Source organism: Arvicanthis niloticus, chromosome 29, assembly GCF_011762505.2.
Source record: "Arvicanthis niloticus isolate mArvNil1 chromosome 29, mArvNil1.pat.X, whole genome shotgun sequence".
NCBI classification, from domain to species: domain Eukaryota; kingdom Metazoa; phylum Chordata; class Mammalia; order Rodentia; family Muridae; genus Arvicanthis; species Arvicanthis niloticus.
In genome coordinates, this window is record NC_133437.1 from 20362627 (window position 1) to 20387274 (window position 24648).

A 24648-nucleotide genomic window follows, 5' to 3' on the forward strand; every position below is an offset into this window, starting at 1 on the left:
CCTCTTCCTCCTTTTACTCCTCCTCTTCCTCTTTTTACTCCTCCTCTTCCTCCCTTACTCCTCTTCCTCTCCTTACTCCTCCCACCTTAGCTCCTCCCAACTTGCGGGGAAACTTATGCTGCTACAGAAGCTCACCCACAAAGCTGTACAAGGCAGTGCTGTTTTACAGTAGCATGAAGCGGAGACATGTTAAACATCTATGAATGGAAGAGTGGCTCGGAACACATCGTGTGCCCGAGCAGTAATACGTGCATCTGTCAAAACGTTACTCGTGAAGAGTTTCTAACAACAAAGGAATCATAAAATTTTATTAGGAGAAAAGTTAGAGGGCATGGCATTGTATGTGCAGCATGATCTCCTCCGCATTTACTAAATTCCATGCAATCAGACAAAATGAATGAAGCATCAGAGGCTGTAGATTACTTCATATTTTCTGTGCTATTAATAAGAATGAGATGTTTATTTCTAATACAGAGAATAAGCTTCGATTCACAACACAGAGACATTTTGCCAGATAGTTACGTTTTGTATGCCCAGATGGACACACTCCATCTTCACACATGGATGGCAAGGACAAAGCCTCTTTTTGCCTTTGAAAGCTAGTTTTCCGGCCTACTGATATTTCACACCTTGTCAGTAGTGTGGCCCAGAGGATTTTAGATAGAACATCTAAACATATTTTTTATTCTTCATATGTTAGCAAGAAGCGGCTGTTAAGTAATGTATTCTAGGAAATCTTGATCAGGCAAAAACATCATGATAGTTTAAAAACCCTAAATGTCCCTTATTGTCTGAATTTATACACACTAAAGTTCAGATCAGTGTTGTGGGCCCACTCAAAGCGTGCCACAATTCTGGAGAGACAAAAGCAAAGATTTTCTTCCTCCAGGGATGTTGAGAGTGTGATATTAAATACATCTACCAGCAATAACAAAAACAAACTACATTTCAAAGACAGTACTACACCGCAAGGCTTATTTCCCCTTTAACATTTTCTTTAGATCTGATATTTATGAGAAAAAAGAAGAAGAAAGAAAAATAGCTTTGCACGCTATTCCTTTGATTATTCTTAAGTACACCATGCTTTGAATTCAGTTGTATTTGATCTTAAAAATCACTTTCAAACAGAAAAAGCATCAGTTAAAACATTTTGATGTTTTTAGAACAGTGATATTTAGATGAGGCAAGATAGTTTTAACCTTCTGGATGTCTTGATCTAGTTCCTGCCTTCTTCTATGAGGGATTGGCCAAAGAAAGTGATGGATGGGGCCTTTTACTGAGACCTAAATTAGAAATGCCTAGTGGCATGAATAGAATATAACACAACGTCCCCCAACTGGGATCATTTAACAGCTTATTGGGGTTGATACTGAGACAAGTAACACACAATGTGCAAAACTAGAGCAGACTTCTTAGGCCAGGAGCCGTCTCCCAGCATAGCCAGCTGTTTGTGTGACACATTCACTGTGCATATTGTTTACTCTTTTTTTTCTGTTCACGGCACTGTTTCATGTTCAGTGCGTTTGTACGTTTGCTTGCCAGGGTCACTTGCTGAAGTGGCTCCCTCACACTGGAAGGATCCCCGTTGAAGCACAGCTTCTCAGTTGTCCAAGAGCTGAGCAGGGAGGAGGGCTAGGCCTGCAGACGTGGAAGCTGCTTTCTCTTCCAGACCTTTTCCATATTTCTATCCCATGCTCCCCTCTCCTGGAGTCTTATGGTTAATTTTCCTTCCACACTCTACCACAATGAGGCTTATTATTATTGTTCAATAGACGACACAGTAGAATACAGTAAGAATTGTCCCCTGTTTATGTATTTATGTTAACACACCTCATGCTTTTATGATACTTTCTTTCCTTAACTGCAATATTTTATTTTGCTATTTCCTCCTCCTCTACCACCACCACCTTCTCCACATCATCCTCCTTCTTTTCTTCTTCCTTTTTTCTCCATCTCATGCATGTATGTTTTGGTAAACAAACCTCATAGACATCTAGGGTATATTTGCCTTACTTTTCTGAATTGCTCTAAGAACATCATGTAAAAGTATTTTAAAATTACTTAAGGCTGGCAAGATATCTCCGAAGGTAAAGGCAATTGCAACCAAGCTAGTGAACTGAGTTGTATCACTAGGACTCATGACGGAAGTTGAGAACCAACTTTCATAATTTGTCTTTTTACCTCAGCGTGCATACCACAGCATGTACAAACCGAATCCTAAATAAATGTAATAAGAATTTTGAAAGTTGTTTATACCTTTTAAAACACACTTTTAAAAACTCAAAGTAAAATATGAAGACTAAGATAATTAAAAATCAAATACAAGTCTCTAACAGAGGCAAAGCTATACAATAGTAGTGTTGAATAAAAAAAATGTCATTATAAAGAGAAAACTTCATTTGCATCTCTCTGTGTGTTCTTAGTTATAAACAGAGTGCAAGACAATTCAGTCAGAAGGGAATCTGAAAACTGGTTATGTCACATCCAGGATCTCTACAAGGATTACAGTGACAGGCTCGGAACAGGCACTTATGATCACTAACTAGGAACTGACACTGTCACTTCACCATGACAGAAGGCCAGAACCTTTATCACCTAACTCTGCTTGCCCACACTGAGTTCTCAATCAGAGCCTACCAAAAAGATGTACTCAGATTGGATACACCTAGAATATATACCTAAGCCTGTGCTTACAGCAAAACTCAGAACATTTTTTTCTAGTTTCCCCATAAGAGAATATGGAACACAAACTGTTAAGAAATTTCTATTCTAGAATAACTCAAAATGCAATGTTACATTTTATCCTCATAATGGGTTATAAGCTGTGTAAAGCTGATACTGGCAACTTGTTTGTGAATAGGGGAAAATTGTAACTCACTAGTCACAAACTGTGTGAAACTGTAAATCCAGACTCCAGTGGTCTTTTCAAAACACACACCCTGCAAAGCCCATTTCAAAATTAATTCTCCCAAATGGCAACAAAGGAACAATGGAAAGATTTGGGAAGTAATTTAGACAATAAGTGCTTACTGTGCAAGCACGAGGACTCCAGAATTCATTAAAGAAGCTGGGCTTGATGGTCCACATAAGCAACGCCGGCACTGGGGAGGTGGAGGCCAGTGAATCCCTAGGGTTCTCTAACCAGCCAACTTTGCCTTCTTGTGAGAGATCCTGTCTCAAAACAAAGTTGAACAGCACCTCAAGAATGACAGAAATAACACCTGTGCTTGCCCTCTGGCCTCCACATGCATAGCACAGGTAGCCACAGACATCCATGAACATGTCTGCTTGTGCACACACATAAAGAGGCGACTTGAAAACAAAAGAAAACAGAACAAAACATATTCTACTATGAGTGTGTGTCGGGGACAGCTCCAAACCAGAAGGCATAACCAGTTCTTTCTTTTCTTTCTGATTCTAAGTGACAAAGCCATTATAGAAGCATTTCCAATAATAATAATAATAATAATAATAATAATAATAATAATAATAATAATTGTGGGCAACAAAAACATCATACTTGACTGTTGGCTGGTTTTGCTCAGATAGGAAGAAATCAAATTCATTGTGCCACACGTTAATTGATTAGCTTTCTCCAGACTGGAACTAAAAGTTGATGGACAGGCAACTCCGGAACCACAGGGTCAGAATATCTTCTACTTGATCTGGTGGCTGCTACATTTTGAGCTAAAAGTACCTTTCTCTTATTGCAATTCCAGAGATTGGCATTGGGTCACAGAGTTTGTGCCAATCAAAGATCTGTTGAACAATGTCACATAGACTCATGACCTAAAGGGTTGAGTTGAAAGAGTTGAAAAGATTCATAATATCGGAAACAAAAAGGGTAGTTATCCTCAATGCCTTAGGGAAAAAAACAGTCCCTTGGGTGTCCTCAAGAGCTGTACAGCCAGCTCATATGCTACTTCTTTCTGTAGTTTTACAGAGAAACTTCCATACTCATGTTCAGATGTTCAGTTTACACCCACCCCAGCCGAGAGTTTGGATTCTTCATTCCCTGTGACATCCGCATCAGCATTTGTCATATCATTATCTTTTTATCAGATTATATTAAAGGCAGGTTTATTGGGGAAGCTGCTCTCAGGAAGTTCACTGGTCTCAAGAATTGAGGTCAGGGGGGTAGCCATTGGAAGAGAAGGTGTGGGGCGGGGGGTGGGGGGAGATAGAGAGTAAGGGTGCACACAAAGAGAGAAGAGAAGAAGAACTGCCATTACTGATGCTAACCATTTTCATGGGCATGAAACAGAATTTCAAAGCAATTTTAATTTTCATTTCCCTTATGATTAAAGATGTTAACCCCTTTATCAAATATCTATCAGTTATTTGTGTTTCTTCTTCTGAGAACTGTGTTTCCTCAGTGCATCAGCCACTGTAGTGACTGAGAGACATTTTTTTTGGTAATCCCCCCCCCCCCAGTTCTTTCCACATCTGTCTGGTATAATTGGTAAAGATTTTCTCCTGGTCCATCAACTGCCCTTTTACCTTTTACTCTGCTTTTTACTTTAATGGAACCCCATTTGCCAGCTCTTGGGTTTGTTGCCACTGGAATCCTTTTTCAGAATGATTTGGCCTGGACTTTCTATTGTGAAGTGTTTTCCCTGTTTCCATGCAGCGACCTCAAAGCCATTCATGCAGTTTGAATTGATTCTTGAAGGGTAACATAAATGGATCTAATTTCATTTTCTACATGCAGAAACATATTCTACACAGGAACATTTATTGAAAAAAATTTTTTCCAATGCGTGTTTTTCATATTTGTGGTTTTTTTTTTAAAGAAAGCGGCCGAGGCCACATAGGTTTCTATGGTCCTCTATTCCATTCCATTGGACTGCTTGTTAGTGTCTGGCTCGCTAACATTCTCTCTCTGTCACCAAAATTCTGTAGTGTAATTCTGTCTCCACCTTGTTCTTTCTACTTGAGATTGCTTTGGCTACTCTAGATCTCTTTTGTTTTCATATGAACTTTAGGATTATTTTCCAAGTGCTGTGAAGAATGTAGCTGGAATTTTGGTGGGGACCGTAATGACTTTGTAGACAGCTTTGGGCAGAATTCACAGTATTAATTCTACATGCCCATGAGTGCAGAAGGCTACTCTTTCCCGTGTTTTCTTCTATCCATTTCTTCCTTAATGTCTTTAATTTGTCACCCCCTTGATTATGTTTATTTCTATTTTTGAACTTATATTGAACACAATATTTTCCTTAATTTTCTTTTCATTAAGCTTGTTATTGATATAGAAAAGTGTGCTTTTTGTGTATTGATGTTGTACAATCCACCAGAGCTAAGAGCTTTCTTAGTGGAGTCTTAGCGTCCTTCACATGTAGGAAAAACGTCATCTGAAGAAAGCATAATTTGCTTATTCTTTTTCTGTTTGTATCTCATTTTTTTCCTATTGTACATTACTCTAGTCAAATCTTTAGACACTCTACTGAGTAACACTGATCACCATTGTCTCTCACCATGGTTTAGTGTAAATACTCTCAGTTTTTCAGTATCTAGTATGAGGTTCTTCATGGGAAGCTTTTTTATGTTGGTATATATATATATATATATATATATATATATATATATATATATATATATATATTTTAAATTCCTTAGAGGCTTTTTATGGTACATTGATCTTTTATGTCATCTATTGAGAAAATTGTATTATTTCTGTCCTTAAATTCTTTAAATAGTGTATTATACTTATTGATTTGCATATGGTGAACCAACTTTGCACCTCAGGACAAAACCAATTTGGTTGTGATGTCTGATCTCAGTGTAACCTTGAATTCGATGTGCATGTGATTTATTGTGAATTTTTATTACTATCTGGAAGTAAGTCCAGTTTCCACTTTGTTTTTCTTTGCTATGTTCTCATCTGGTTTTCGAGTCACAGGCTGGCTTCATATGGTGTGTTTGGTAGTATACATTTCCTTTCTATTTTGCAGAGCAATTTGAGAAGCCTCCGTGTTAGCCATCCCTCAAAAGCTTCATAGAACTCAGCATTGAATATGTCCAACCCTGAGCCTTTATTTGTGGAGATACTTTTAATCACTGCTCCCAGAAACACCAGTAAAGGGGTGGCACTACCCACTGTGACTTAGATCTTCCCACATCAAGCAAGAAAATGCACCAGGGTTTGCCTGTAGGCAAAAACGGTGGGAGCATTTTTTTTTCACTGTAATTTCCCTCTTTCCAAATGACTCTGGCTTGTATCAAGTTTATATAAAACTTGCCAGCACAAGGGAACACTGCTGGATAACACCATTGATCATTTTCTCCCCCAGTGTCCTACACAGCATCTTCTGGCACCATGAAAGCTAACCACTATGACAGCTAATCACCATGAAAGATAACCACTATGAAAGCTAACCACCATGAAAGATAACCACTATGAAAGCTAACCACCATGAAAGATAACCACTATGAAAGCTAACCACTATGAAAGCTAACCACCATGAAAGCTAACCACTATGAAAGCTAACCACCATGAAAGATAACCACTATGAAAGCTAACCACCATGAAAGATAACCACTATGAAAGCTAACCACCATGAAAGATAACCACTATGAAAGATAACCACCATGAAAGATAACCACTATGAAAGCTAACCACCATGAAAGATAACCACTATGAAAGATAACCACCATGAAAGATAACCACTATGAAAGATAACCACCATGAAAGATAACCACTATGAAAGATAACCACCATGAAAGATAACCACTATGAAAGATAACCACCATGAAAGATAACCACTATGAAAGCTAACCACCATGAAAGATAACCACTATGAAAGCTAACCACCATGAAAGATAACCACTATGAAAGCTAACCACCATGAAAGATAACCACTATGAAAGCTAACCACCATGAAAGATAACCACTATGAAAGCTAACCACCATGAAAGATAACCACTATGAAAGCTAACCACTATGAAAGCTAACCACTATGAAAGCTAACCACTATGAAAGCTAACCACCATGAAAGATAACCACTATGAAAGCTAACCACCATGAAAGATAACCACCATGAAAGATAACCACTATGAAAGATAACCACTATGAAAGCTAACCACCATGAAAGATAACCACTATGAAAGATAACCACTATGAAAGATAACCACTATGAAAGATAACCACCATGAAAGATAACCACTATGAAAGATAACCACCATGAAAGATAACCACTATGAAAGCTAACCACCATGAAAGATAACCACTATGAAAGCTAACCACCATGAAAGATAACCACTATGAAAGCTAACCACCATGAAAGATAACCACTATGAAAGCTAACCACCATGAAAGCTAACCACTATGAAAGATAACCACTATGAAAGATAACCACCATGAAAGCTAACCACCATGAAAGCTAACCACCATGAAAGCTAACCACCATGAAAGATAACCACCATGAAAGATAACCACCATGAAAGATAACCACCATAAAAGCTAACCACCATGAAAGCTAACCACCATGAAAGATAACCACTATGAAAGCTAACCACCATGAAAGATAACCACTATGAAAGTAACCACCATGAAAGATAACCACTATGAAAGCTAACCACCATGAAAGATAACCACTATGAAAGTAACCACCATGAAAGATAACCACTATGAAAGCTAACCACCATGAAAGATAACCACTATGAAAGCTAACCACTATGAAAGATAACCACTATGAAAGCTAACCACCATGAAAGATAACCACTATGAAAGATAACCACCATGAAAGATAACCACCATGAAAGCTAACCACCATGAAAGCTAACCACCATGAAAGCTAACCACCATGAAAGATAACCACCATAAAAGCTAACCACCATGAAAGCTAACCACCATGAAAGATAACCACTATGAAAGCTAACCACCATGAAAGATAACCACTATGAAAGCTAACCACCATGAAAGATAACCACCATGAAAGCTAACCACCATGAAAGATAACCACTATGAAAGCTAACCACCATGAAAGATAACCACTATGAAAGCTAACCACCATGAAAGATAACCACTATGAAAGCTAATCACTATGAAAGCTAACCACCATGAAAGATAACCACTATGAAAGCTAACCACCATGAAAGATAACCACTATGAAAGATAACTACCATGAAAGATAACCACTATGAAAGCTAACCACCATGAAAGATAACCACTATGAAAGCTAACCACCATGAAAGATAACCACCATGAAAGATAACCACTATGAAAGATAACCACCATGAAAGATAACCACCATGAAAGATAACCACTATGAAAGCTAATCACTATGAAAGCTAACCACCATGAAAGATAACCACTATGAAAGCTAACCACCATGAAAGATAACCACTATGAAAGATAACTACCATGAAAGATAACCACTATGAAAGCTAACCACCATGAAAGATAACCACTATGAAAGATAACTACCATGAAAGATAACCACTATGAAAGCTAACCACCATGAAAGATAACCACTATGAAAGCTAACCACCATGAAAGATAACCACTATGAAAGCTAACCACCATGAAAGATAACCACTATGAAAGCTAACCACCATGAAAGATAACCACTATGAAAGCTAACCACCATGAAAGATAACCACTATGAAAGCTAACCACCATAAAAGCTAACCACTATGACAGCTAACCACCATGAAAGCTAACCACTATGACAGCTAACCACTATGAAAGCTAACCACTATGACAGCTAACCACCTGGGGTAGGGTTTCAGGTCAGCTTCAGTCTGATTTCTCTGTCTTGCAGCCAAAGTGTGTTATGTCTTCAACTACATGGGGTCTTACCATCTAGCTATGGCAGACAGAAGAACAATGGCAGTGGTCTATTTTGTTTTTTGGCGTCTCTGGGGCCTTCTTGAAAAATAGCTCCTAGGGAGGCATCTCCTTCCCTACACTTGCATCTTCATTTAATATCCCGTATCATATCGGGGTAACTTAATCCAGTTCTAAGAATTTTTAGAATTTCTTCTGATTGTTCATTCAAATGTGTGTTGTTTGGTCTCTATTTGCATGGTTTACTGTTGTGGTTGAGTTTTGGTTTTTGTTCCTCTATGATGTAAGAAAGTATTTTTTTTTTTCATTGAAACTTGTTTGTGATCTGATATGTGCTGTTTTAGGACTGATTCCATAGACTACTGAGAAGACTGTGGATTCTTTTTCTGTTGGCTTGAATACCCTGTATATTCAGTTAAGTCCATTTGTTCTATGGCATAGTTTACCTCTGAGACTTCTTTGTTGACTTTTAATGTGGGTGAGACATCTAAAAATAAGAATGGGATATAGGAATCACCCAGTCTCATCACAGGAGGACCTACCCATCTTTCTCTTATGTCCATTCATGTTTGTTTAGTGAAATTGGAAGTTCCAGCCTCTGGTGGATCCATGTTAGCAACTGTATCTTCGTGATATATTATTTTGCTTATTAGTAGGTAGTGGCTTCCTTTATCTGTTCTAATTCACATTTGAAATATACTTCATTTCATACATTATTATATCATATTCATACATTACACATATCAAGTAGCAATGTGAGCTTGATTTTTATTTGCCTGGAAGCTTGGTTTCCATCCTTCAACCCTCAGTTTGAAGATGGTTTTGCCAGTAATGTGTGTTTTCTGGCGACAACAGATAACTAGGATTGTGTTTTTTCATCTAGTCAGTGGTTTTGCACAGTTTTCAGAAATTATGTTTATGTATTTATCTAGTTGTTTAGTGTGTATGTGTTTGTGAATGTGTGTATACACATAATGCATGCATATGCCAAGCCATGTATGTAGAGGTCTAAGACCATTGCAAGAATTGGCTCTCTTGTCATATAGGATCCATAACATTCAGGCATTCTGGTTTGTCAGCAAGAATCTTTACCTACCGAAACCTCTTGCTGGCCCGTAGTCTACAATTTTAAGTAGTGAGTTAAGGCTATTTGCATTCAAGGTTATTGCTGGTTGTTCTAGGGGGAACTGGTTTGCTACCGAGGCTTTTCTTCCTTTTCTATTTATGTTAGGGGTTAGAGGGTTCGCTGCATTGGACAGGGGAAATCTTTGCAAATTTGCCTTTACTCATCCATTCCCTCTTTGTCTTTTATTTTTCGAGATTATGATATAATTACATAATTTCTGTCTTCTCTTTCCTTCCTCCAAAGCCTCCCATACACTCCTCTTTGGTCTCTTTTAAATTCATGGCCTCTTTTTTCATTAATTGTGTGTGTGTGTGTGTGTGTGTGTGTTATGTGCTCAGTACATGAGTCCATATAATGTTACTTGTATATATGTTTTCAGGGTTGACCATTCGGTGTTGGATAGCCAACTGATGCTGTCTTCCCTGGCAAAGACTATTTCTCCTGCTGTCGGCCTTCCTTAGCTGTCTGCAGTTCTTCATGTAGGATTAAGGCCTTATGGGCATCCCCTATGCACCTCCCACCCCTGCCAGGTTGGTGGGTCTACGGATGTCATTCTCATTCAGCTCATGCTTTGGCAGCCATGTTGGGACTTTATGGGTATAGCTTCTGATGTTGCTAGGATACACAGTGTTGCAGCAAGTTCCCTGATCCTCTGGCTCTAACCATCTTTCCAGTTCTCCTCCCTCTGTGTTCCCTGAGCCATAAATGTGCAAACGCATTCTTCTTACAAAGTCCTTTATTTCCTATGATCCTGTGAATGATATTATTTCTCCACCTTCCACAGTTCCTTTGGGTCTCTTCTCTAGTGCTAACGTGGCCATCATGAACTGCCCTAGTCTGTACTTACTTTGAAACATTCTTCCCCCCCCCCCAGCAATCTTAAAAGATAACTCTGTGGGAGATAGAAATTGTAGTGGAAATTTAGTTCCTTTTCTGGCTTAGGCTACATCATTCCATGCTGTCAAGGCTTTTAGGGTTGCTGATGAGTGTTCTGATGATATCCTGTTGTGCCTGTCTTTGTAGAAGAGTTGGTTTCCTCTTTACTACTTTTAATACTGTTTCCTTGCTTTATGTGTTGACAGCTTGACTATAGTACATTATAGAGTGGTTCTGCTTGAGATATTTGTTTGGAGTTTAAATGCTTCTTGTGTTTGGCTGTCTGTTCTCTATGTTCGGTAAATTTTCTGCCAACTTTCCATAAGTAAATTTTCTATTCCTTTAGACTTTATCTAACCTACTCTTGGGTCTCATGGAATCCTAGGTTTGATCTCTCAATTATATCCCAGAGTTCCTGGGAGTTTGGGTCATGCTCATTTATTTTTACCCTATTATTGTTTGGCTTTGTCCTCACGGCTGACATCCGAGCTTCTGATTACTTGGTTCCTTAATGATATTCACCACCACTGGCTCTTTTGTTACCATTTTATGTTCTGTTGTTTTTCAGAACCCATCTTTCCTTGCTGAATTTTATTTTATTTTAGTTTAGTTTAGTTTGTACTTATTTTATTACTCAAGGGAATGCATACATTTCACCTTTGCATATATCCAATTTTTTCTTTTATTGCATATTTTCCTTTTTTACATTTCAAATGTTATCCCCTTTCCAGGTCTCCCCTCTGGAAAACCCCTATCCCATCCCCCATTCCCCTGACTCTCCACCACCCACCCATCCACTCTCACCTTCCCGCCCTGGCATTCCCTACACTGGGGCATTGAACCCCCTTAGGCCCAAGGGCTGCTCCTTTTACTGATGTCCAACAAGGCCACATAAGCGGCTGGAGCCATGGGTCCCTCCATGTGTACTCTTTGGTTGGTATTCCAGTCCCTGGGAGCTCCAGGGGGTCTGGCCAGTTGACACTATTGTTCCCCCCCTCCATGGGGCTGCAACCCCTCTCAGCTGCTTCAGTCCCTTTTCCAACTCCTCCATCAGAGACCCCCCATTCAGTCCAATGGTTGGCTGTGAGCATTCGCCTCTGTATTTGTCAGGCTCTGGCAGAGCCTCTTAAGAGACAGCCATATCAGGCTCCTGTCAGTCCAAGCTGAATTTTAATTTTATGTTTTTAGAATTTCTCCACCAAAATGACCATTCTATCCACTTTGGTAACAGTCTTGCCTAGGTCTCAAGTTAATGTCCTTAGTTCATTCATCTGTTTAAATTCTCTATGTGGTCATTCATCCATTTAAATGTTTGTATTACATTTGTTTGTTTGTTTGTTTGTTTATACACACACGTGTGTGTGTGTGTGTGTGTGTGTGTGTGTGTGTATGCTACAGCACATGAGTGAAGTAGAACATGGGACATCTTTCAGAAGTTAGGTCTCTCCTTCTACCATGTAAAACCCAAGGATCAAACTCAGGTTGTCAGGTTTGGTAGCAAATACCTTTACCCATTGAGCCATTTATCATTTGAAAAAGTAAGACTCTAAAATAATTTTCTGGCATGTAAGCTAATCATTATCTTTGGTTTCTGGTATTAAAAGCTGTGAGCTTGCTGAGTGGTTTGTTTTTTCATATTTTTTGGTGTGCCTTTGTAGTGTCTTATGCATCTGTTGGGAAGAGGTGTCCTCTAGCTCTTGTTTCTCATTTTCCTGCTCCTCTTGTTTGTTCTATATTACACAGTGAGAGCTTTAATTTGGATTAATGTTCCTCTGCACTACTAGGCAGGAAGCAGACTTCTTTGATAGATGCGGCGATTCCACAGCAGTGCTGTTCTCGGCTTGCACTAGAAGACACTCATCTGAGCCATCTGTGTGTTGCCCATGATTAGGTTCAGAGACACAGGCACTTGGTTGTTGGTTGGAAAAATGTAGCTTTTTATGGTTTTGTTAGGACTGTATAAATAACTAAGGGGTAAAATGAGGAGGGAGTGTGAAAATGGGAAATGAGAGAGTAAAGCTTGAATAAAGAAAGTATGTGTGTCAGGGCTGCAAGAGATAATAAAGGAACATTAGAGTAGATAGTGAAAGAAAGGACTCACTTGGAAGACTATTCAGGCAAGACACAAGTTAAAGCAAGTTACATAACATAATTTGAATACAAAAGTGTAAATGGATTAAAATGACAAGATAAAACAGAAGATATTGTGAACTCAGTTTTCTCCCTGTTTGGGATGAATGCAGTTTTACCTTCCTCCTCAGCTGGCCTGTGGAGCAGGGAGTGGAGAAAGTTAGGAGTGCCAATCATTCAAACCTGATTCTACATTCTTCTACTGGGATGGATTTCTGTGTGGGACTTTGCTTTCCCACATAAGGATTTTGTTGGAGATTTGTTGGTAATACTTTGACTCTGCATGTCCAGATGCTAAAGGTCCTTGTCTCCTATTGGTTTTTGATCTATCAAAGAAGATACCGGGAGCCAATGACTGGGCATGGGGCTGAACACTTAGAGTTGCTCAGATAGTATGCAGGGAGGAACAGGAGGATCTCAATGACTCAGGGAAGAAGAATGGGCTTGTAGTATCAGCAGGAGATAAATAGGACCAGTCATGTGAGATTTCGGGTAACTAGCCACTGGCCAATTCCCTGATTGGGCCTGAGGTAGTAGGGGTCTTTCAAGTAGCCAAGGCATTAAAAAATAAATAAACGTGTGTGTGTGTGTCTTTCATTGGCAAATCAGCAAAGAGTTCCTAGGTGGGTACAAGGATTCGAATGTCTAGGAACAAACACAAAGCTGTGCAGCCAAAAATTCACCACATCAGATGGCGCCCAACGTGAGGTTTAAACCTGTGACCCTGGGATTAAGAGTTCCATGCTCTTCTGACTGAGTAGCATTTTTAAATTAATTGGTGTGTGTGTTTCATTCTCAGACCCTAGATAGCTCCTGGGCAGTTGCATGAGTATGTAAGTGTATGAGTATGCAAGTGCGACCAGCTGGGAACACAAAGTGGTGCAGCCAAAATCTCACTGCTACAGGATTTACCAGGAATTTTTACCAGGGTAATTTTCCATGAATTACCAAGTCTGAATTACATACCCACACCTGTCAGTTATAGTCGTGCTCAAGGTGCTTGGGGTTGGTGTGGTTGTTCTTTCCACCTGAGGCTTTCTGTGACAACAGCTCTGAAGGAGTTTGGAAGATCAGCCCGTGCCTTTCATTTAGTCCTTGGGTAGTCTTCCTAGAAAGACTGCACCTAGACAAGCTTCATGTTCCTTACATTCTTGTGTTGTTGCTCACCCAGGCAGTGGCAGAGGAGGGGTGAGGGCTGGGGGCTCCTTCCTGGGTTCTTCAGGATACCTATGGAGAGCTTCTCCTCCAGTCTCAGTGTGTCACACTTGTGTCTCCATCTCAGCAGTTGGTGCTGTAGTCCTTTCTCCTCCTGTGGTATATGTAGCCACTAGGTACACATCCATGGCTCAACCAACTTCTCTGGCTCACTGTTCTTTTAGTATCTAGTTCCAGTCATCACTCACCCCATCTTGTCTACAGCTAGGCACAGATTTGCTATTCCTGCTTGCTTCTTTGCAGAGCTATTACCAAGGTCCAATTATTTATTTTCTGCAGTTCTTTATCTCATAAGAATAAAATCTATTATTTTTAGTTCTTGCTTATTGTTTCCCTGAGTCGCAGAGAGTTGGCTGTTAATATGACATCATGCCAAGATGCTTTAAATTTTTCTCAATGATTTGTGTGAATATATTATAAATGTGTCCTTTATTAGTTCCATTTGCTTCATGTTTCCATTTTTGTGTTGTCTATGCTTTTAATAGCAAGAACCGCAAATATTTTAAGTTTGCATGTAGTCGTTTATACGAACACTCACTTTGAGATCTATTCTGCTCATTATTGGATTTTTATGCAGACAAATAGGAAGTTTGGATGCATTTCTTTCTGTGGCTTCCCTTAAGAGAAGCAACTTATCTATATTTGATGAGCAGAAGGAAAATCTCATCTTTCCAAATTTCAAATGTATCCTGGCCTCAGTCTATTTTTAAAACTTTACTTAAATTTTTATGACTTTTATGCATATAATCACTTTGCCTGAATGTATGTGTGTTTATCATATGTATGCCCAGTGCCTGTGGAGTTCAGAAGAGGGTGCTGAAGCCTTTGGAACTGGGAGCACGTACAGTTGTGAACCACCATGTGAGTGCTAGGAACAGAAGCCAGGCCCTCTGCAAGAACAGCAAATACCCTTAACCCCTGAGCCCTCTCTTCAGCTTCTAGCATTACTGATGCAACTCTGACTTGTAGATAATCTCCTTTGGGAACTTTGATTCCAGAACATCAAGATAAAAGAAGTGCAGTAAATTAAAGTAGAAGTTTATCAACCATTTATTTTACATATGATTACTCGTGTGTGTGTGTGTGTGTGTGTGTGTGTGTGTGTGTGTGTGTGTGTGTACCACAGTGTATACATATAGTACAGGGGACAAAACCTAGTTGCTAGGTTTGCTTGGCAATACCTTTATCTGCTGAGCATAAACACATTTTAATATTAAAGTTTTTTAAAGTTCTGGCAATCAGGAAATGGGAGAGGTACACTAAGGAGTTAAAACTTGCATAGAAAAAAGAGATAATCAAGGTATTCTAAGTAAGTAATGAACCAAATGGGAGGACACTGACCTTAGTAAGGAGACCAGCAATCTTCTGTGCTTGATGCAGGTGCTTTTAGTTCCTGGATCTTTGAGACTTCAGTCTCTCTCTCTCTCTCTCTCTCTCTCTCTCTCTCTCTCTCTCTCTCTCACACACACACACACACACACACACACACACACACACACACAAACTGACAGCTTACAGTGTGAGTAATCATGATACATAGCACAACACAATATAGTGAATTATATACACACTGTGAAACGACTAACTCTAGTTAATTAACACATGCATTAGGTCACATAATTAATTATTATGAGGTATAATTACTATCTTACACAATTTCTTATGTTACTCCTGCTGCTGGTGGTGGAATATCCTTTAATAGCATAATCCTTTTTCTTATCAATAACATATGAGTTTTATGAATTTAAAGCAATCAGCTTATATGCTTAGCCTCATTTGGGAATAACTCAAATGCCATTACCGGAGTGCACTCACTTGAGGTCCAGTCACAGCTATGGTTACACTGGACATTTAGGAAGACCCAGACTGCTGCACTGGCCACCACCCTGATCAACCACCTAAGCATGTTGGGAGAGAGAAACCAGGCAGAAAAAAGCACTGTGATCCCAATTATAGATATGTTCAAATCAGGCAAAATGGTAGCCTGTTATCATGGTTCCTCTTGGGGCTAAGAAACAGTGGCCAGAAGAGGGATGAGGCAGTCCTGAGCACTGCAATGATTCTGTTCTTAGTTTGGGTGCTGCTTATTTGAATAGATTGCTATTGCCAAAATCCACAAGGCAGGACACCTACAGTTTTATTTTTAATTTATTGTATACAGACATCACAGTTTGATCACAGGTATACCCAGATTATTAGAAGCACTGGAGGAAATTCCAGTAGATGTGAGACTGTAAAATGATAATGACAGGGAAATCACAATTCCTATTCTCAGTAGATGCATAAAAGCGCTGTTTAGATGAGGATTGGAAAGGAACCAGAGCATTAAAGTAATAAACGCAGGGCTGGAAAAAAGCTCCAATTTCTGTAATGGGTCGAGCCGCTAGCAGAGAGCTGTGGCTAGAAAGAATGCGTGAGGCAGTCCTGCAGCAGACGTCCCTAAAGAGACATGGCAGATTTCTGCTAGGAGGCTACACCCTGGGAAAGATTGGGGTCTGTCTCCATCTTAAACACACCTTAAGAGAGGCTTTCTGGGCTTAGAGGCCAAGCCTTTTAATTTTAAAAATGCCAACTTGCGAGCATTGTTTTGTTTCTTTCTCATTTTATTTGAACTCTATAGCACTGTGGAGTTCAGCGGGCTGTTAGATAAAGCTCTCTCTCAGTTCAGTAGGAAAGCCTTTCAGAGCCTTTGTTTGCAGTAGTAAGCCCTTCAAACAATCACATGGATTTGAGCTCGTCCGCCAATGTTTTGAAACAGATTCTACTCATCTATTCAGAGACCCCATGATCAGCCTTGCTCTGTCTTTAAAGATTTAAATCTATATACATACTAACAACATTATATGGACTAAGCAGGTTGTATTTATATATTTGGGTATACATACATACATACATACATACATACATTTAAATACAATTAAAGAAAAATGAGGCCGTGAATTTGAAAGTCTGTTGGAGCAAGGATAGTTTACTGGGAGGGGTTAGAAGGATGAAAGGGAAAAGGAAATTTTCTATTTTCATTTCATAAAACATAAAATGACTAATCTAATCACCACCTCCTCTCACAGCCCTCCACACAAGCCTTCCAAATGCTTTCTCATTTACTTCTGACGAACTCACCTGGACTTTTATTTAGCTTTTTTTTTAAAAGTGTGATAACATAATACAGTGGTATGGTGGCCTTGGAGTTATAAAACTTTTAAAAATAATTTTTAATTTCTTTGAATGCTTCTTTTTCCCAATTACTGTTAAGGATTGTTTTGATGATTAAGAATTCCTGTGAAATATCTGACATAGAAGGCACATAAAAGACATTGTTCCCCCAATCTTATATCCCCCTTATCCTGTATCTGCCTTATCCTGTGTTCATCCATCCTGTATCCCCTTATCCTGTATTCCCTTATCTTGTATCCTCTTCTCCCTGTACCCCCTTGTCCTGTATCTCCTTATCCTATATCCTCCTTAGCCTGTATCCACTTATCCTGTATCCCCCTATCTTGTATCCCCTTACCCTTGAGTTGTCTGCCACTCACCAAGCAGACAAGTCCTGGCACTATACAGAAGAAGACTGAGTAAGAGTTGTAAGCACCAGGCACTGGAGCTCATTGGAGATCATCTTGGAGGCTGGATACCAGAGGTGGACACCATGACTGGATGGAAGGCATCCTTCTTTCTCAATGAGCTTTTTACATGGGTAGGATAGCTTGGATCTTAGCCTTAGGTACTCAGGTTTTCAATAAGCAAGTTATCTTAATCAGCATGGGGATTCTAAGGTAACACACAGAAGCTGCCAGTTCTCCTAAAGACCTGGGATTAGCTAGAAACCACATATGGCCAAATCATATTATAGGATAAGAGCTACATTTGCAGCAATGTAGGAAGTACTATCTACTCTAAGTATAGGAGAGCGTAAAGGAGAGACCGGATAAGTTCTCTGGGAGTCCTGAGGCTGCTTTGAGATAATTGGGACCAGGAGAGAGGATGTCCAACACTAAGAGCCATGCCGAAGCCAAACACACTCCGCAGCTGGAATAAGAGGAATAGGCTAGAAAGTGAGCCATGTGTGACATGCGTGGGCTCTCTTGGCAGGGCCACATGTGAACAGACAGGAGACAGGACCAGAGGGAGCCACAGAGGATCCCACATGCTAAATTGAGAGACTGGACTTGGAAGGATATTCTGTACGTTTTTGAGTAAATGAGCCTTTCACGTGTCCTTGAAACAAAGATTTGGACATTTCTGAAACCTTTACCACATGCTGGGTGATGAGCTAAGCATTGTATATACAGTTCCTGTCATTTTTATGGCAAGGTGGCAAGGTGAATGTGGTCTTCATCTCTTAGAGAAGAAACTAAAGAGTAGTGAGCTTGAATAACTCTCTGAAGTTCACAGTAGCAGACCATCTGGGGCTCATCCTTGGGTCTGTCTCCTCAACTCATCATCTGTTGTTATTGTTAAAGTCCCCAGGGACAGCACACTTCCAGATGTTAAAAGGGACGCCTGAGAGATGCACACTAAAGGGCTGACTTATAGTCAAGATTACCCAACATCCCAAAGGCTCATAGAGAGCAGCAGTGCTGTGGATAGTAACAGAGGCTGAAGGAGTTATAGAAGGCAGGACTGAAAAGCTGGCATAAGAGCTGGTGCATTGACCCACCGGAGGTGCCATGGATGGTGAGTGGCTGGTTGGGTAAGAAGGCACAGCAAGGCTTTTGGGTTTTAAAGGATTCTAGTAAGACAATGCCAGCCTCTTCCCAACCTGTGTACAATCCAAGCCTCCTGAATAGCAGTGTGGCTTTAGGAAGAACCAGTGAGGAGCACTGAGGGAAGATAAAGTCTCCACCAGGGTCAGATCAACAGAACCCGGTCTGGGACATGATGGAGATGAGGAAGGGTGGGTGGCAAATACTACACCCAGCTTATTTTCCCAAGGGATTTTAATCTTTCACTGCTTTTTATAGAACAAGGTTAGATGAATCTGCTGTCTCCCTGCTCCTCATCCTTCTAGGAATCTTTAGGCCAAAGGCAGAAATGTGTCCATCCATTTCTCATCTCTAAATATTTGGATCCCAGAATTCCCTTCCCAACTACTCCAAGCACACTTTTAGAATCACTGTGGTCCTCCTCATAGGGTCCTTCTCATACCTTTTTTTTTACATTTTGTATTTTTGTGTGTGTGTGTGTGTGTGTGTGTGTGTGTGTGTGTGTGTGTGTGTTTGTAGGGGTGTTTGTGTGTGTGTGTATGTGTGTGTAGGTTTGTGTGTGTGTGTGTGTGTGTGTGTGTGTCTATAAGTCAGAGAATAGTTTGTAGAAGTTGGTTGTTTGTGTACTGGCTGATTTTAAGTCAACTTGACATAAGCTAGAGTCATCAGAGATGAAGAAACCTTAATTGAGAAAATACCTCTATAAGATCTGGGATTTAAGGCATTTTCTTAATTAGTCGTCAGTGGAAGAGGGCTCAGCCCATTGTAGGTGGTGCCATTCCTGGGCTGGTGGTCCTGAGTTCTATGAGAGAGCAGGCTGAGCAAATCATGAGGAGCAAGCCAGTAAGCAGCACTCCTCCATGGCCTCTGGATCAGCTCCTGTGTCCAGGTTCCTGCCCTGACTTCCTTTGATGATGAACAGTGATATGGAAGTGTAAGCCAAACAAACCCTTTCCTCCCCAACTTGCTTTTCGGTCATGGTGCTTAGTCACAGCAATAGAAGCACTAAGACAGTCTGTATCATCTGGGCCCTAGGAGATAGAACTTGGATCGCCAGGCTAGGCAACAGGCACCTCGTCCTTTACTCAGGAAATTCAATGACCCAAGGTCCTCCTTCCTTAAGATGAACTCTGCCTCTGTCCTGTGCATCCTTAGGAATGTGTAAGGGCACAATGGGCAGCTTTATATCTACTTAAGGAGTGTGTTAGTCAGATTTCTCTAGAGAAACAAAACTAATATTCTATATTCATTCATATATATTCATATCTCATATGTGTGTGTGTGTGTGCATGTGTTCACGCATACACTGGCATGTGTGTGTGTGTGTTATACACTGGAATCCTGAAGAGGTAGGCTCTAATACCAATGGAGGAATGAACTTGCCAGCATGAGCGAGGGCAAGCTGACAAAGAGCAAGAGCTTCCCTTTTCTATGTCCTTATGTCCTTTATGTAGGCTGCCACCAGAATGTGTGACCCGGATCATAGGTGAATCTACCCACCTCAAATGATCCAATCAAAAATGTCCCTCACAGGTATATCTAGCAGCTTGGGTTTTGATGAATTCCAGATCTGTTCAAGTTGACAACCAAGAGTAGCAGTCACAGAGGGCGTGAATTGACCTTCAGGCTAGGGTGTCTACACGTATCTGCATAAGACCATTTGCGAGGAGAGGAAGCCCCAGAGTGCAGAAGAGCTGAGTGTGGGATGCTCAGAATTTGGAGTCCTTCTGATTTATTTTGAAAATGTATTTGTGACGGCAGGAGAGTAGGTCATACTTTGTAACTAGTTAACTTGATTTATAACATGAAATTTGATACACATACAGAAGATGAGGCCTCATTCTGTATTCTTGCTCAGTTCCTGGGGCAATAGACCAGGACTTCTGACCCCAGCACAAACTTAAAGGCCTGTCGTCAGTCCTGCTTACTCCAGTCTGCTCCTCCCTGGCAGCTCACTCACTGTTTACTGATGGCTAGCACTCCACATCCCAGGTCTCTAGATTTGTCAATGAAAGCTCTTGACCATTGTCTTTACCTTTAGACAATAGAGTTGCCTAAATTGATAAACTAAGTGGCATAACTCCCCCTACTTTCCAGGATTTTTTTTTAAACTATGTATTACTACACCTAGAGTCTCAATCTGAAGATGTGTCAGGATGACTAGCCATGGTTACACACACAAGGCAGCCAACACTTTGAAATCAGGCTTAAAATCAGGTCTTAGCATCACCAACAATAACCCACTCGTGGCTGCTGCAGAAGTCTGGTACTTACCTATTTAGAATGAGCTAACATCAAGCTGTTTAGAAGACACCCAAGGGACTGGGGAGATATTTCAGTTAATAAAATGAAGCTGTTCAAAAAAAAGGTCCTGAATTTGGGTCCTTAGCTTCCATATAAAAGCTAGGCACTGCAGCACATGCACACTGCCCTGGTGCTGGGGACAGAGACAGGGGGATTCCAGGAGCTTGCTGGCCTTCCAGTCTAGCTGAAACAATAAGCTTAAGGTTCAGTGAGAGATTCTGTCTCAAAAATAAGGTAGAGTGTGATAAAGGAAGACACCTAATATCAACCTACGCCCTCTATGCTCACATGCAGAAGGAGCACATACGCATAAACACATGGACACATCTGGATATATCACACGTGGATACATTACATGTAAGCACGCATCCACTCATGCACATGCATGCACAAAGCACCCAGCATGCAGACTGTCTCTTCCCAGTCCCCTTGTTCTTTCTCTTCATGTTTGTTTTCTTTGTGCCAATTTACACATGTAATTCAAAAAGTCTTCACAGAAGATTGTACCGCTGGTCAGGTGATCGCTTTAATTTGGCAACTGAAGTCTTACCGTGCGTCTTCTAGTTGGCAACATTAAAGACACCATCTGTTGCAGTTTAGTATTCTTTGAAGAAAATTGCCCATACAATAAGTTCCCTCTATAGTTTTGTATAAGGAAACATTGCAAAGCCTGTAATGGTATCTGTTGATGACCTATACACACATTTAAACTATTGTATTGTACACTTGGTTACTGTGCATTTTTCTACTGGGACTTAAAATGAAAAGAGGCAATGCAGGTAGGCATATGCAATTTATTTAAATAAATTAGCATATAGGCACATGTAGACATGCCTTGTTATGTTCTATTTTGCGTAAAAGATGTCGCTTCTCTTACTGATTTCTGGTATCTTGGCAGTATCAGGTTAAACAGTTTCCTTAAACTGTAGAAATCCTTAGAATCTGTCCATGTGACCTGGAGAGGACCTGGGCACACTTCTAACCACTGCTGTGCCATCCCTTGCTCTATTGTGAGTATTGCTGTTTTCTAACCATTGGTTCCTTATTTATACAAGGAGTGACTTGCACTAGTTAACATCTCTTCTATGCTTAATTTTCTGTGCACTGAAGAGGACATAAATACACTTTCGTAGTTATATTATTTAATAAAGTATATTTATACTAGATAGAATTCAGAAGATTCTAGATGGTTTCTTTAAACCATAGAGACAAACAAATTTAGATTAAATTCCTATTTCAGCGAAGTTGCCTTGGGTCTCTGAGCTCATGACTGATCTACCTTCTGTGTCAATCATAAGGGTGGAGACAAGCTCACAATCTCACAGAAGCCACACAGTTTCATGGAGGCTCAGATCTAGACTGTATGAAGGGCCCCAGGCGCATTGTTAAAGTACGGATCAATTCCATACTCATTGCAAAGAATAAAGCAGTAGGTGAGATGAGCAGCAAATGCAATTAATAATATGGTTTCTAATGTCAACTCATTAATTCAAGCTGATTACTCTTGAATGTCACTCTGACCATTAACAAATTAGTATCCTGTTGTAATGTGACCCGGGTAATAATAGAGACATTGAATATATTAAATCCCCTGGCAGACTTTTATGGGCTAATTTTTTTTTTAATATAAATTGCACTTTGATCAACAGATGCTGGGAGAGGATCCAGGCCCTTGGACAAGAAAAGCAATTACTTACTTCTGGAAACTCCGTGTGATGGTGGCAGACGATGATGATGCCCAATAGTAGACCTGGCAGCAGCCAGGAGGGGGGCGGGGTATCAGTCAGGGCTGAAGAAAGAGAGGGAGCTTGTGTGATGCCACAGCTCAGTCAGAAGGACTCATGGTGTGGGAAGTAGGTATTATTACCAGCAGGGCCAGAGCTGCAGGTTGTATAAGCGTGCTGGATTGTATAACATGCTGGAACCACGTGAGCACCTGGCTATGAAGGCAAGCACCATGCCTAGAAGCTCTGTGGCTAAAGGAAGAAACACAAGAGCCAGGAACCAACACACAACCCAGCTAATGGAAAGTTTGCTGGAGGAAGCTCTGTGCAGTTCCTGCACCAACCTGTAACCTGGTGAATGGTTAGCCTGTGACACTTGTGTTACATGAAAAACTAAATCTAAAAGTTTGAAAACTCATCAAATTTATTCTAAATAACTTGAACATTTATAGGGTCTAGTAAGCCAGAGTGTTCTCTATTATCTAGGTTTTTTTTTGGAAACGGCTATTCTTGCTGCTAAGTATTGTTGAAAAATTTTCAAAGATTTGGTTTTTTTTAATTTTATGCATAGGAGTGTTTTTCTACATTTATATATGTGCACCATGTGTTTATAGTGCCCATAAAAGCCAGAGGAGCTCATTGGATACTCTGGAACTGACTTTATAAACGATTATGATCCACAATGTGGGTCCTGGGAACCGAACCCAGATCTTCTGCAAGAGCTGCCAGTGTCCTTAACCACAGAGCCATCTCTTTAGTCCTCAGTAAATATTTATAACACCACTCACAGAGATGCCCTAGATTGAAATCAGCAAAATATTCAGTGGTGGCCTCTATTTCAAAAGGAATTCTACTTCCAACACAGACAGTCTCTGGAGAGATCCAGTCAGTTAGAGTCCATATGCCCAACCACATGGATTTGGCTCCCTAGCGCTCACAAAGCAATGGCCTTGAGCCACACACCCATCAAGGGCAGGTCTCCTCTAATGCATGTGACATCATTTTTCATGGTGAGTCAGCAGCACTTATTTCTACTGGCCCCTCTTAAAGCCTTTGGATGGGTGGGAAAATAATCCATATTTAAACAGAGATGTAAACTTTCCCAAAAGAGTCTTAAGGGGAATGAAGGAAGTCAAGTCTCTGACCAAAGCATATCTGCCTTTCTGGAAAATGAATGACCCAAACTGAAGTATGTCAATATCTGTTCCTAAAATCAGCTCTCCTGATGGCTGTGTATCTTAAAAATTAAATCATTTTTAGTCATGTAAAATTTACTGAAACGTGGTTTTTTGTTGTTGTTGTTGTTTTTGTTCTAAGAAATAGGGATAAGATTCTTGGTTGCAGCGACTCGTTTGGCTGGGTCTTCGTGGTGGAATGTAGAGAGGTTGTGGGTGAAAGATTAGAGGACGGCTCTGTAGTTGAAGACCTTCTCCATGGTTCCCCACTGTGGGCTCCAAAGAAGAGAGATAGTCTATGGTCTTAAGATATTTATTGTCATGGTGGAAAATGGATGAAGCTATACCTCAGTATTCTCAGGGTGGGCCTTTTGCAAGGAGGAGGGTCTGGGAAGGAATGCTTAATTGGCTACACCCTCTGGCCTTTGGGTATCTCATTAATATGGAGATCTGTCTTGAGGCTCTGTGGTTTATAGTCACGCCCTCTGCCTGTGGAGGGGCTAGTAGAGGCATTGTCTTATGTGACCAATGGCCACAGACCTCTCTGTGGGGGGCTGTGGCTATGGATCCAGTGGCCCAGGAGCAAGTCCAAACTCCTACCGTC